Source organism: Rhinolophus sinicus, linkage group LG07 (genome assembly GCF_036562045.2).
Source record: "Rhinolophus sinicus isolate RSC01 linkage group LG07, ASM3656204v1, whole genome shotgun sequence".
Classification (NCBI taxonomy): Eukaryota; Metazoa; Chordata; class Mammalia; order Chiroptera; family Rhinolophidae; genus Rhinolophus; species Rhinolophus sinicus.
The window spans coordinates 56,350,167-56,362,817 of NC_133757.1; positions in this window are offsets into that span (position 1 = coordinate 56,350,167).

Sequence of the window (12,651 nt, forward strand, 5' to 3'; positions counted from 1 at the left end):
CTCTACATGGGGATTTGGGTCTTTGGGTTCTGGATTGTCCCCTGCCCTATGGACTGGGATCTGTTTCTGTCTTTTGTCTTGGGGTCCTGGGCTCAGGACTCATGCTTTGAGATCTCTGGCTTTGGCTCTAAGCTCAGGGATCTGTCTCATCCTGAGAGGACCCAGTGGGCAGAGTGTAGAAAGAAGGTGATGATTCATGGCCCAAACCAGACTATGGAAACAGCTGGGTCATCACCTGTTTGGTAGATAAGGGTGTCGTTTATCTCCTCGGCCTTGACCGTGGGTGTGGGCTTCTCCCTGGGGCAGTTGGGTTACCCTGAGGTCAAGCTCCATTAATTCCTAACCTCACTCTACAAATCCTGCAGACAGTGAAGACTGAGGAGCCCATCAGGTCCATACCAGGAGCAGAGGTGTTGCACAGCATCACCTGTCCTCAAGGCCTGCCCCTGGACCCAAAGGTCTGACAAGGTAGGAGTTGGGCACAGAAGACAGGGAGGAGTTTGGAATAGAGTTGTGGTTCCCGGGGAATCCCTGCATCTTTCACATAACTTTGTACATAGTGGGCCATAATTAACATTATTGAATACATAAAAAAGTGAATGAACAGAGAAATACTTTGACTTGGAAAGAAAAAAAAAGTACAAGGGCAAAAAATGCATGGAGAGAGATTAAATCAGGAGCAGGGAGCTGCCCCTAGGTGGGAAGCCAGCTTGTGGGGGTATTCACAAAGGAACCCTAAAGGAAGGGGCAGGAATGGACATGTTCTTGCTATGAACTCCCCATTTGGATTCAGTGGAAACACTGGATTTGGGGATAGAGGGGCGGAGGGACAAAGCCTGGCAGCCAAGGGAGGAGGTATAGAGGAGGGAAGTGAGGTCCTCCCATCTCAGAGCAAGCTGCACCTCATGCTTAGGGCTTGGGGAGTGAATGCTCTCTGACAAATGCTCAGCCTGGGTCCTCAGATGCTTGCGGATCTGCTTCTAGAAGCTCTGGTTCCATCTCTGTTTCTGCTGTTCTTCATCTCAGGCCTGCACATTCTGTCTGCAGATGCTGCAGTTTCATCCAGCCTCCTATGCTCTCAAGTAATGGACATGAGTGTCAGTCAAGGGACAGCATCTGGCTCTGAGATGAAGAGAAGTTTCTTTCCAGTTTTTCCCAGGACTTTGACTCCCGTTGTGGAGGTCTCCAGCTCTTTATCCTAATGTTTCATCTTGTCATTTGCTTCAAAATGATCTTACGCCTGTTGCAGATCCTGATCTGACTTGACAGATAATACCCTGAGAAAGTATGTGTCTTTCTCTTGACAGTGTTCTCTCATTACACTGACTCTCTTCTGACAATTGTGAACTGCATTTTCAGTTGAGGCTGGTTCAGTCAGGACGCCTTTAAAGATGACTTACCAGGTAGCTGTTTTTCCAAAATAATTAATTAAAAATTTTATTTTTTTAGTACACTTTTAGATTTACAGAATAATTCAGTATATAGTACATAGAGTTCCATACCCCACCCCATCTTTCATTAGCTTGCTTTGTTATTAACATCATTATGGTGGTATATTTGTTATAATTAATAAAGCAAAATAATACCTGATTAAACTATAGTCCATGGTTTAAAATGAGGTTCACTCTTTGTGTTATATATGAGTTCTATGGGTTGGACAAATGTAGTCCCTAATCTACCACAACCATCTCCTGTCAGGAGGAAGAAAGTGGGCATCGTGGTTCTATCAGGAGGGCTGGAGAGGAGAGCAGAGCCCTGGAGGTGAGGGGCGGGAACCTCTACTCTTTCAGAGGGGATCTTAAGTAGTCTAGAGCAAGGCCAGGAAGCCCAGGGCAGCCGCTGCTCCCAGGGAATGTGCATAGTTTGAAATAAAGAGGCTGGTAATTGAAATATTGGAAAAAAATTTTTTTATTTAGAAGGAAATTAACTTCATTAAAAAAAAAAGAAAAGGAAACTAAAGAACCTGAACACCTGGGAACAGTTACTTTAGAGAAACAGTCACTTTCAGGGACTGTTTGAAGGGGGCAACATCCTGACATTTCTTTCAAAGGCAGTATCTGTCACACTACTATTTGTTTTGCAAGAGCTTTATAGAGCTAAAATACAATACCGTACAAACACTTATGTAAAGTGTACAATTCAGAAAACTTTTTAGTATATCCACAGAATTGTGCAACCATCTCCACAACAAATTTTAGAACTTTCTTTAGCCCCCAAAGAAACCCTGGACCCTTTAACCAATACTTCCCCTGCCCCAGCAACCATATCTCCAACAGCTCTAGGAAACCATATTTTACTCTTTGTCTCTATGGATTTGCCTGAAAATTTCATATAAAGTGAATCATAGAATATGTGATCCTTTGTTATTGGCTTTTTCCATGTAGCATAATGGCTTCATGGTTCATCCATGTTGTGGCATATATAGTGTTTCATTAAGTTTTTATTCCTAAATAATATTCTATTGTATGAATATGCCATACTTTATTTACCCATTTATAAGATAAATTTGGGTTCTTTGCTTTTATGAATACTTTGTGTACAAGTTTTTGGGTGGACATGCATTTTTATTTTTCTTGCATATATACTTAGGAGTAGAATTGCTGGGCCATACAGAAAATTTATGTTTAACTTTTGATGAGCTACAAGGCTGTTTTCCAAATTGGCTGAACCATTTTACATTCCCACCAGCAATGTATGAGGGGTCTAATTTCTCCAGCTTCTCCTTGACACTTGTTATTATCTGACTTTTTGATTCTATCCATCCAAGTGGTTGTACATTGATATCTCATTGTCGTTTTGATTGGCACATCCCTGAAGATTAACGATGTTGAAAATATTTTCATGTGTTTATTGGCCATTTGTATACCTCCTTGGAGAAATGTCTATTTATATTCTTTCTTTTTTTATTTAATTAATGTTTATTGGGGTGACAACGGTTAGTAAAGTTACACAGGTTTCAGGTGTACAATTCTGTAATACATCATCTATATATCACATTGTGTGTAGATGAGGGTAAAAGGGATCAACTATATGGTGATGGAAGCAGATTCTTTCAATTGGTTGTCTTTGTATTATTGACTTGCAAACATTCTCTGTGTACTCTAGGTGCAAGTCCCTTATCAGATATGGTATTTGCAAATATTCTGTGGGTTTTTTTTCTTTTCCTTTCTTTATGGTGTACTTTGAAGTACAAAAGTTTTTAATTTTGATGAAGTGAAGTCCAATTTATCTTTTTTTTTTGGTTGTCTGTGCTTTTGGCGTCATATCTAAGGATTTATTGTCAGATCCCAGTTAATAAAGATTTACACCTATGTTTTATTCTAACAGTTTTATAGTTTTAGCTCTTATTTTTAGGTCTAGCTCTCATTTTGAGTTAATTTTTGTACATGGTATGAGATAGGGGTCAAAATTTATTCTTTTGCCTGTGGATATACATTGGTCCAGCATTCTTTGTTGTAAAGAGTAGTATTTCCCTGATGAATTGTTTTGTCAGACTTGTTGAAAATCAATTGACTGTAAATTTAATTTTTTCCCTCACTTGATTCTCAATTTTATATCATTGATCTATATGTGGATCCTTATGTCTTGATTATTATAGCTCTAGTAAGTTTTGATATTAGGAAGTATAGTATTCAAACTTTGTTCTTTTTCAAGATTGTTATGGCTATTCTGGGTCCCTTGCGTTTCCATATGAATTTTAGAATAAGCTTTTCAGTTTGTGCAAAGATACTAGCTGAGATTTTGATGGTGATTGTGTTGAATCTGTCAATCAACTTAAGGAATATTACCATCTTAACTATTGTTTTCCAATCCTAGAAATTGAGATGTCTTTTCACTTATTTAGGCCTTTTAAAATTTCCTCCAACAATATTTTGTTGTTTTCAGAGTATAAGTCTTGCACTTTTTTGTTACATTTATTCCTAAGTATTTTATTTTTTTTTGAAGCATTGTAAATGTAATTGTTTTCTTAATTTCATTTTCAGAATTTCAGTTCATTGTTAGGGTATAGAAACACAGTTGATTTTAATATATCGATCTTGTAGTCTGCAACTTTGCTGATCTTGATTTTTAGTTCTAATTATGTTTTAGTGGATTCCTTAGGATTTTCTATATTCAAGAACATATCACCTGCGAAGAGAGATAATTCTACTTTTTTTCCAAACTGTATGTCATTTACTTATTTTTTTCTTAATTGCCCTGACTAGAACCTGAAGTACAATGTTGTATAAATGTGTCAAAAGCATACATCCTTATATTTTTCTAATTTGGGGGGAAGTATTCAGTTTTTCACCATCAAGTATGGTGTTAACTATGGGTTGTTCATGGGTGCTCTTTATGAGGGTGAGACAATTCTCTTCTGTTGCTAGTTGCTGAGTGTTTTATTTATTTTTTAGTGGGGAATATTGGGGAACAGTTGTTTTTCCAGGATGTGAAGTCATTTTTTTTCAATCTAGTTGTGGAGGGCACAGCTCAGCTCTAAGTCAAGTCGTTGTTTTCAATCTACTTGTAGAGGGCGCAGCTCACTGGCCCATGTGGGACTTGAACCGGTGACCTTGGTGCTATGAGCACCGTGTTCTAACCACTGGGTCAACCATTTTTTTTTAAAATCATTAAAGTATGCTGGAATTAATCAAATGCTTTTTCTATATCTATAAGATAATTACATGGTTTTTGTCCTAAATCTACTGATAAGGAATACTACATCAATTGATCTCTGAATGTTAAACAAACCTCATTCCTGAATAAATTTCATTTGGTCATGGTGCATAAGTTTTTTTTTTTTGTGTGTGTGTGTGTGTGTGTGTGTGTTGCTGAATTTGCCTTACTGGTATTTTATTGATTGTTTTTGTATCTATATTCATAATAGTTACTAGCCTGTACTTTTTTTATTGGGATATTTTTATCTGGTTTTCGTATCAGAGTAATACTGGCCTCATGGAACTCCTTTTTGGAAGAGTTTGTGAAAAATTGGTGTTAATTCTTCTTTACATGTTTGGAGAACTCACCAGTGAAATCATCTGGGCCTAGGTTTTTCTTAGGTGGTTGTTTTTGAATAGTAATTTAATCTCTACTTGTATTAGGTCTGTCAATATTCTTTCTTTTGTTCACTCAGTTTCTGTAGTTTGTATCTTTCCAGAAATTTATACAGGTCATTTAAATTATCTAATCTATTGACATACAATTGTGCATTGTATTCCCTTATAATCCTCTTTATTTCTGAATGGTCAGTAGCAATGTCTCCCTTTCCATTTCTAATTTTAGAAATTTGCGTATTCTAGCTTTTCTAAAAAAATTTGTTAGTCTAGCTAAAAGTTTATTTTGTTTTAGATATTTTCAAATTACTTACTTTTGCTTTTCAAATTTTTTTATATTGTTTTCTCTATACTCTATGTCATTAAGTTCCACTCTAATGTTATTATTTTCTTCCTTCTGCTTGCTTTAGATTTAGTTTGCTTTTCTCTTTTCAGTGTCTTAAGTTGGAAAGTTAGGTTATTGATTTACAATCATCTTTTTTTAATACAGGAATTTACAGTTATAAAGTTTCCTCTAATTTTTGCTTTAGTTACAGCCAATAAGTTTCGGTATGTGGTGTTTTTGTTTTTATTCACATCAAAGTAATTTCTAACTTTCCTTTTGAATTTTTTCTTGACTAATTGGTTGGGAGTTTTTTATGTTAATATATATGAAATTCTCAAATTTCCTTCTGTTATTCTTTTCCAGTTTCATTCCATTATTGTCAAAAGACATACTGCGTATGTTTTCCATTTTTTCAAATGTATTAATGCTTGCTTTATGGTTTAGCATATGGGCTATCCTGGAGAAAGAACATTCTATGTATACCTTTGAAGAATGTATATTTAGCTGCCATTGAGTCAGGTGTTTTGTAGACATCTATTAGGTTTAGTTGCTTTACAGTTTTGTTTAGGTCCCCCTGTCTACTCCACCCCTTATTGAAAATGGAATATTTAAGTCTCCAGCCATTATTACCGAATTGACTATTTAACCCTTTAATTCTGTCAGTTTTTGCCTCATGCATTCTTGTTCTGTTGTTAGGTGCATATGTGTTACCTATTCCATCACAGCCCAGGATCTACTTTTTACTGAGAACAACCTTACTTGCCTAAGCCTCAATGTTCTCATCTGTAACATAGGAATATTAATGCAAACTCCAAAAGGAGGAAACTTTCTGTCCTTTTAGGCTAATCTGGCTAGATCAACTGTTGGAACACTGGCATCTGAAGGAGAGGGCTCTTCTGAGAACCCGATGTTTCATGGTTAAACTATGCATATTCCTGAAAATACCACAGAGGCAGCTCTCTCAAACCTGGACAAATGAGGCAAACCCAGCTCTCTGATTAGGGTTACTAGATTTAGCAAATAAAAATGAAGGATGTCAGTTAAATTTGAATCATTTCTGATGCTTATGCATATGCACATCAAGATAAAATAAAAACATTACTTGGTGATATTTAAATTAGAAATTGTTAATTGTTCATCTAGAATAATTATAAATATATAAATTATATAATACTTTAGTTTCTTACATTAACATTTATTGGGGTGACAATGGTTAATAAAGTTACATAAGTTTCAGGTGTACAATTCTGTAATACATTATATATCACATTGTGTATTATAATAATACTTTCTTTACTTATATTTTTGTGATGTTCTGACTCTCCTTAAGTTACTTAATTTGCAGATAAAATTCCTGCAATTATATTCTGTTTCATTTACACTTTAACATACCTTTTATAGTAATCATATGCAATTTAATTTATTATTTTGTCCACTCAACATTCATTAATGAGAAAACGTGATTTGTGATCAAACAATATGGTGAATGCTTAAATTAAAAAAAATTGTTACAGTAAAAGACACATTGCCATTAATCCCCCTCAAAACACTCCCCCTTGCTTCGAACACACTTATCCCATCGTTCTTGCCACTTTCTGAAGCAGTTATGGAAAGTCCCCTTTCTTGAGTGTCTTTAGTTGCTGTGTCATGGCTGACTCGATGTGCTGAATCATTTTGACTTTGGGGAAGAGCCAGAAATCCCATGGTGCCAGATACAGTGAATAAGATGGATGAGGACACAACATAATGTTTTTATTTGACAGAAATTGCTGTATATCAGAAGTGATATGTGACATAGAGTGTTGTCATGATGGAGGATGCTTTATGGCACACTTTAAACACACCTTTTCTCAACTATAGCTCACACCTGATTGACTGCACTGAACAAGATGAAACTTGGGACACACTATTACTAAGGTTCGACATGCCACTTCCTGTATTGAAGATCCCTGCCTTTCCATTGGATGGCACTCGGCAGCAGCATTCATGATATTTTGTGATCACAATGGAAAGGCTCCATGTCACACATTGCTTCTGATCTCATATTTTTCACTCATAGCAATAGCATTATTTCCAACTTTTATTCCCTTATTCTTGAGTACTAGAAATGGTGAGTCCATTTGTTCCCATGCTGGAAAATACTTAAATTGTAAAATACTTAAATTTTCAAAAGATAAGATCCATTTGAAAAGACAATCATGGCAAATGCTGTAATAATTATCCTCTTCAAATCAGAATTTCTTTTCCTGTTCATGAGTAATATCATGCCTGGTAAGAACAACCTTGATATTTAAAGGGATAAATTTTTCAAAAGTTCTTTCAAGTCATTCAGTCTGTTCCTTTAAACAATGAAGTACTTCAAAACACTGCTCTTCTTTCAATTTGCATAATCTTTTTGCTAAAGAGATATTGAAAACTATGTTCAAGAAATAAGTAGACTTCGTTCAATGAATTATTTAAAAAGTCAACAGAACTTTTGGGCCACCAGAAAGAAAATATGATTTCAGTGCTTCAAAGTAAACTGAGGAGTTTCTCAATTGCATTTTTAAAACGACTTTTATTAAAATATAGCTAACATACAATATTATATTAGTTACAGGTGTGCACAATAGTTATTCCACATTTATATACCTAAATAAGTGAGCACCATGATAAGTCCAGCAACTCTCTGACATCTTACTACACTATTACAATATTATTGACTATATTCTCTATGCTGTACATTACATTCTCATGATGTATTTGTTTTATACCTGGAAATTTAACCCTCTTAATCCCCTTCAGGATTTCCCCCCCCCTTTTAAAATTTTTCAATTACATTTGACATTCAATATTATTTTATGTTAATTTCAGGTATACAGCATTGTGGTTATATATTTATATAATTTAAGAAGTCATCCCCTTGACTAGTCTGGTACCCACTTGGCACTATACATAGATATCACCATATTATGGACTATATTCCCTATGCTTTAGTTTATATCCCCATAACTATTTTGTAATTACAAATATGTACTTCTTACTCCCTTCCCCTTTTCCACCCACCCTCTTAATGCCCCTCCCATCTGGCAACCATCAAAATGTTCTCTGTATCTATGAGTTTGTTTCTGTTTTGTTTGTTTATTTTTTTCTTTGATGCCACATGTAAGTGAAATCACATGGCATCTGTCTTTCTCTGTCTGACATACTCAACTCAGCACAACACCCTCCAGGTCCATCCATGCCACCACAGATGGCAAGAACCCATTCCCCCCAGGACCGAACAATAATCCATTGAATATATGTACCACATCCTCTTTATCCATTCATCCACCGATGGATACCCAGGTTGCCTCACATCTTGGCTGTTGTAAACAGTGCTGCAATGGACAAATGGATGCCCACACACCCTCGAAGTAGCATTTTGGGTTTCTTTGGATAAATACCCAGAAGTGGGATTATTGGGTCCTTCTTTGTCTCTTGTAATAGCCTTTGTTTTAAAGTCTATTTTGTCTGGTACATGTATTGCTACCCCAACTATTTTTTTGTTGTTTCCGTTTTCATGAAATATCTTTTCCCATCCCTTTACTTTCAGTCTGTATGTGTCTTTTGATTTGAAGTGAGTCTCATAAATAACATATATAAGAGATTTGTTTTCCTATCCATTCAGCTACCCCACGTCTTTTGATTGGAGCATTTAATCCACTTACATTTAAAGTAATTGTTGATAGACATGTAGTTATTGATATTTTATTATCCATATTTTTTATCTTTTTTTTTTTTTTTTTTTTTTTTTCATCTTAAGGAAGTCCCTCTAAGATTCCTTGTAATAGTGGTTTAGTGGTAATGAATGCCTTTAGCTTTTTCTTATCTGGGAAGCTCTTTATCTGTTTTTCAATTCTAAATGACAGCTTTGCTGGGTAGAGTAATATTGGTTGTAGGTCCTTGCTTTTCACCATTTTGAAAATTTTGCACCAATCCCTTCTGGTCTGCAAAATTTCTGTTGATAAATCAGCTGACCATCTTATGAGAGCTCCCTTGTAGGTAACTAACTTTTCTTTTGCTGCTTTGAGAATTGTTTCTTTGTCTTTAACATTTAGCATTTTAATTATGATATGTCTTGGTGCGGGACTCTTTGTGTTCCTCTTGTTTGGAACTCTCTGTGCTTCCTGAGTTTGTGTGTCTATTTTCTTAGCCAGGTTAGGGAAGTTTTCTATTATTTCTTCAATTAGGTTTTCAATTCCTTGCTCTCTTTCTTCTGATACCCTTATGAAGTGAATGTTGTTATGCTTGATGTTGTCCCAGCGGCCCCTTATACTATCCTTTTTTTTTTTTTTTCTGTTCTGATTGAGTATTTTCTGCTATCGTATCTCCTTAATCACTCATCTGATCCTCTGCTTCATCTAATCCACTGTTGACTCCCTGTAATGTATTCTTCATTTCAGTTATTGTAGTCTTTATTTCTGACTGGTTCTTTTTTATGTTGTCTATCTCCATTTTTATGTTTCCTATCTCTTTGTTTACATTCCCCCTGAGATCATTGAGCATTCTTATAACTAATGTTTTCAACTCTGCACCTGGTATATTGCTTGTCTCCATTTTGTTTAGTTTTTTTTTGTTTGTTTGTTTTTTTGGTTTGTTTTGTTTTATCATTTGTGACATATTTCTTTTATCTTCCCATTTTGGCTGCCTCCCTGTGTTTGTGTCTATATATTATATAGGGCTGCTATGTCTCCTGGTTTTAGTAGAGTGGCCTTATGTAGTAGGTGTCCCGTGGGGCCCAGTGGCACAATCTCCCTGGTCACCTGAACTGGGTGCTCCAGGTGTGTCCCTTGTGTGGGTTGTGTGTGCTCTCCTGTTGCAGTTGAGCCTTGGATTGATCCTCAGTCTGATTGGTTCTGAGGACTGGCCATGACTATAGTGGAGGAGCTGTTGTACAAAGGCTGACCTGCAGAGCAAGATTCATTTTATCAGGTCTCTGGTGCCTGCCCAGTCTGACCTTTAGATTTTTCTTCTTTAAGGTGGCCAGGGGATGATCTGCTTTGGTCTGAAGATGGCCACTATGTGTGCCAGCCCAGGGCCTCCTGGGAGGGGCCTTGCCATAGACCAAGTTCAGCTGTAGCCTCTACCTGCCCTGGGCCAACTGGCATGAGCCACAAAGCATTCTGTGTTTGGAGGTGCTTGAAGAGACCAAGTCATAAAATGAGGTCAGTTATTGCTAGTGCTGGGCTTAGGGCTGCTCAGCCAGTGGTACAGACATGCCAAAGCCAGATGCTGCTTGTTGGGGCTGTGTGAACTTTTGAAGAATTTTAGGAAAGTCAGCAGCATGAGTCAAAACAGGCCATTTGTTTGGGAAAGCCCCTGGAAGAGACTTGGGTATGCCTGAAGGTTGGATTGGGCAGGGTCTGAGGGAATCACTAGAGTGGGGCAACCAAAGCTGTTTGCTAAGTTGATGGAGACTCAGTTATAGTTGCTGCTTCTGTCTGCACACTGGGAGGGAGGGACTCAACAAAGAAGCAATGGCTCCTTTATTCAGGAGAAAGCTTCCCCTCCAGCCTTTGCTTTGAAGCCAGCCAATTCAGTTCTTCCCCATATGTCTCTGGTGTCTTTTGAGCTGCTGATCCAGTGCTGGAACTAGTGCATTTATCAGCAAGTAAGTCTTTTCACAGACCCTTTAAGAAAATACCTGGGACTGCTGCGACTCTTATTTCACTCAGCCACAATCTCCACTGGTTTTCATAGCCAGAAATTGTGGGGACTTCTCTCCCCGGCACTGGAACCCTAGGCTGTAAGCATGGTGTAGGGCTGGGACCCCTTGTTCCTCTGGGGGTCCTCCACAGTTGATATACCCCTCCCAATTTTTAATGCTCACACTCAAGTTTAGAACAAGTCCATTCCGCATCTCTGCCCCTCCTTCCAGTCTTGAGGTGGTTTCTTCTGTATGTTCTTAGTTGTAGGGCTTCAGTTCAGCTAGACTTCAGGTGATTCTCAGTGATGATTGTTCTATAGTTTAGCTGCAATTTTGAGGTTGTTGTGACAGGAATCAAACACAACATTGACCTACTCCACCATCTTGACTGGCAATCCTCAACATTTGTTAAAGAGAGCCAACAGATTTTTGAATGTGAGAGAACTTAAGAATACTGAATGCAAACAAAATCTAAAAATTCTTTAATTCTTCAGTTGGAACAGTGTTGAAGTAAGAGAACAATTTTATGAATACTACTTCAATGTCAATAAAAAGGATACAGATGTGGTTTGAATAACAGTTTGCAGAGTATGGAAAGAATCATTCATGCCTAACTTTAACTTTGAATAAAATTATTTTCATTTTTAGGCTAACATTTGTATTGTATTATTTTCATCAAAACAGTATAATTTAAAAAGATTAACTCCTAATTAAATAAGAGAGTTTTCTACAAATATATGCTTTTGTTTTTGAAATCTCAAGTGGAAGGGATTTTACTTTCAGTAGCCTCATAAGTTAGCTCTTTTCATGAGGAAAATATTGCATAAGCAATGGGAAAATTTTTGTGCATTGTGATTATTTGCAATTATAGCTATGTCATTAAAAAAAGTTGAAATATTTAGGTAGTTTCTGTACTAGTGAATGGAGCTATTACATTTTTTATTGTTGCAGTAGAATTTGTCCTGGTACTTGAAAATGTACTTGCAATTTTGGAATCCCAAAATACTTATGGTAGCAGTAAGTTCAAATAGTCATTTGAGCTGAATGACTGATGATCATGTACAGCATGGGAAGCCATTACAATTTCTGCTGTGATTATTTTCTCTTCATCTTAATTTCTTTTAATAAAAAAAAGCAGTTATTTTATCACTTCCTTTGGAAGTAGTTGATGAAATTACATATCTCTTATATTTAGATGTTAGTATATGCTGGCTTATATCTGACTTTCATTTTTCCATACTCAATAACAGTTGTATACTGTTCAAAGAGCCATCAAAAGATATTTTCCTCATTTAATAAATATCCATTGTTCAGAAAATTTATCACAAAATTTACACCTGTGTTTTGGCATTTGGAAGTTCAAATATACACAAAGAACAGTTAATAGCAACCACCCGATAATTTAAAAGATTGATAATCTCACTTCTTCAGTATGTCTGTCACTCATAAATCCAAATTTATATCTAAACAGTAAACAAGGGTAATGGTTAAAGGATTGAGAATTTGTGAACAAACAATAAGTTCTATGGTTGATGCAAAACAAGGTGAACTTCCCTACCATCTGCAAGTGAGAGCTGTACTTGGTAGGCATAATCTTCCTAAACAAAGCAAGAGCTGATTTTTTA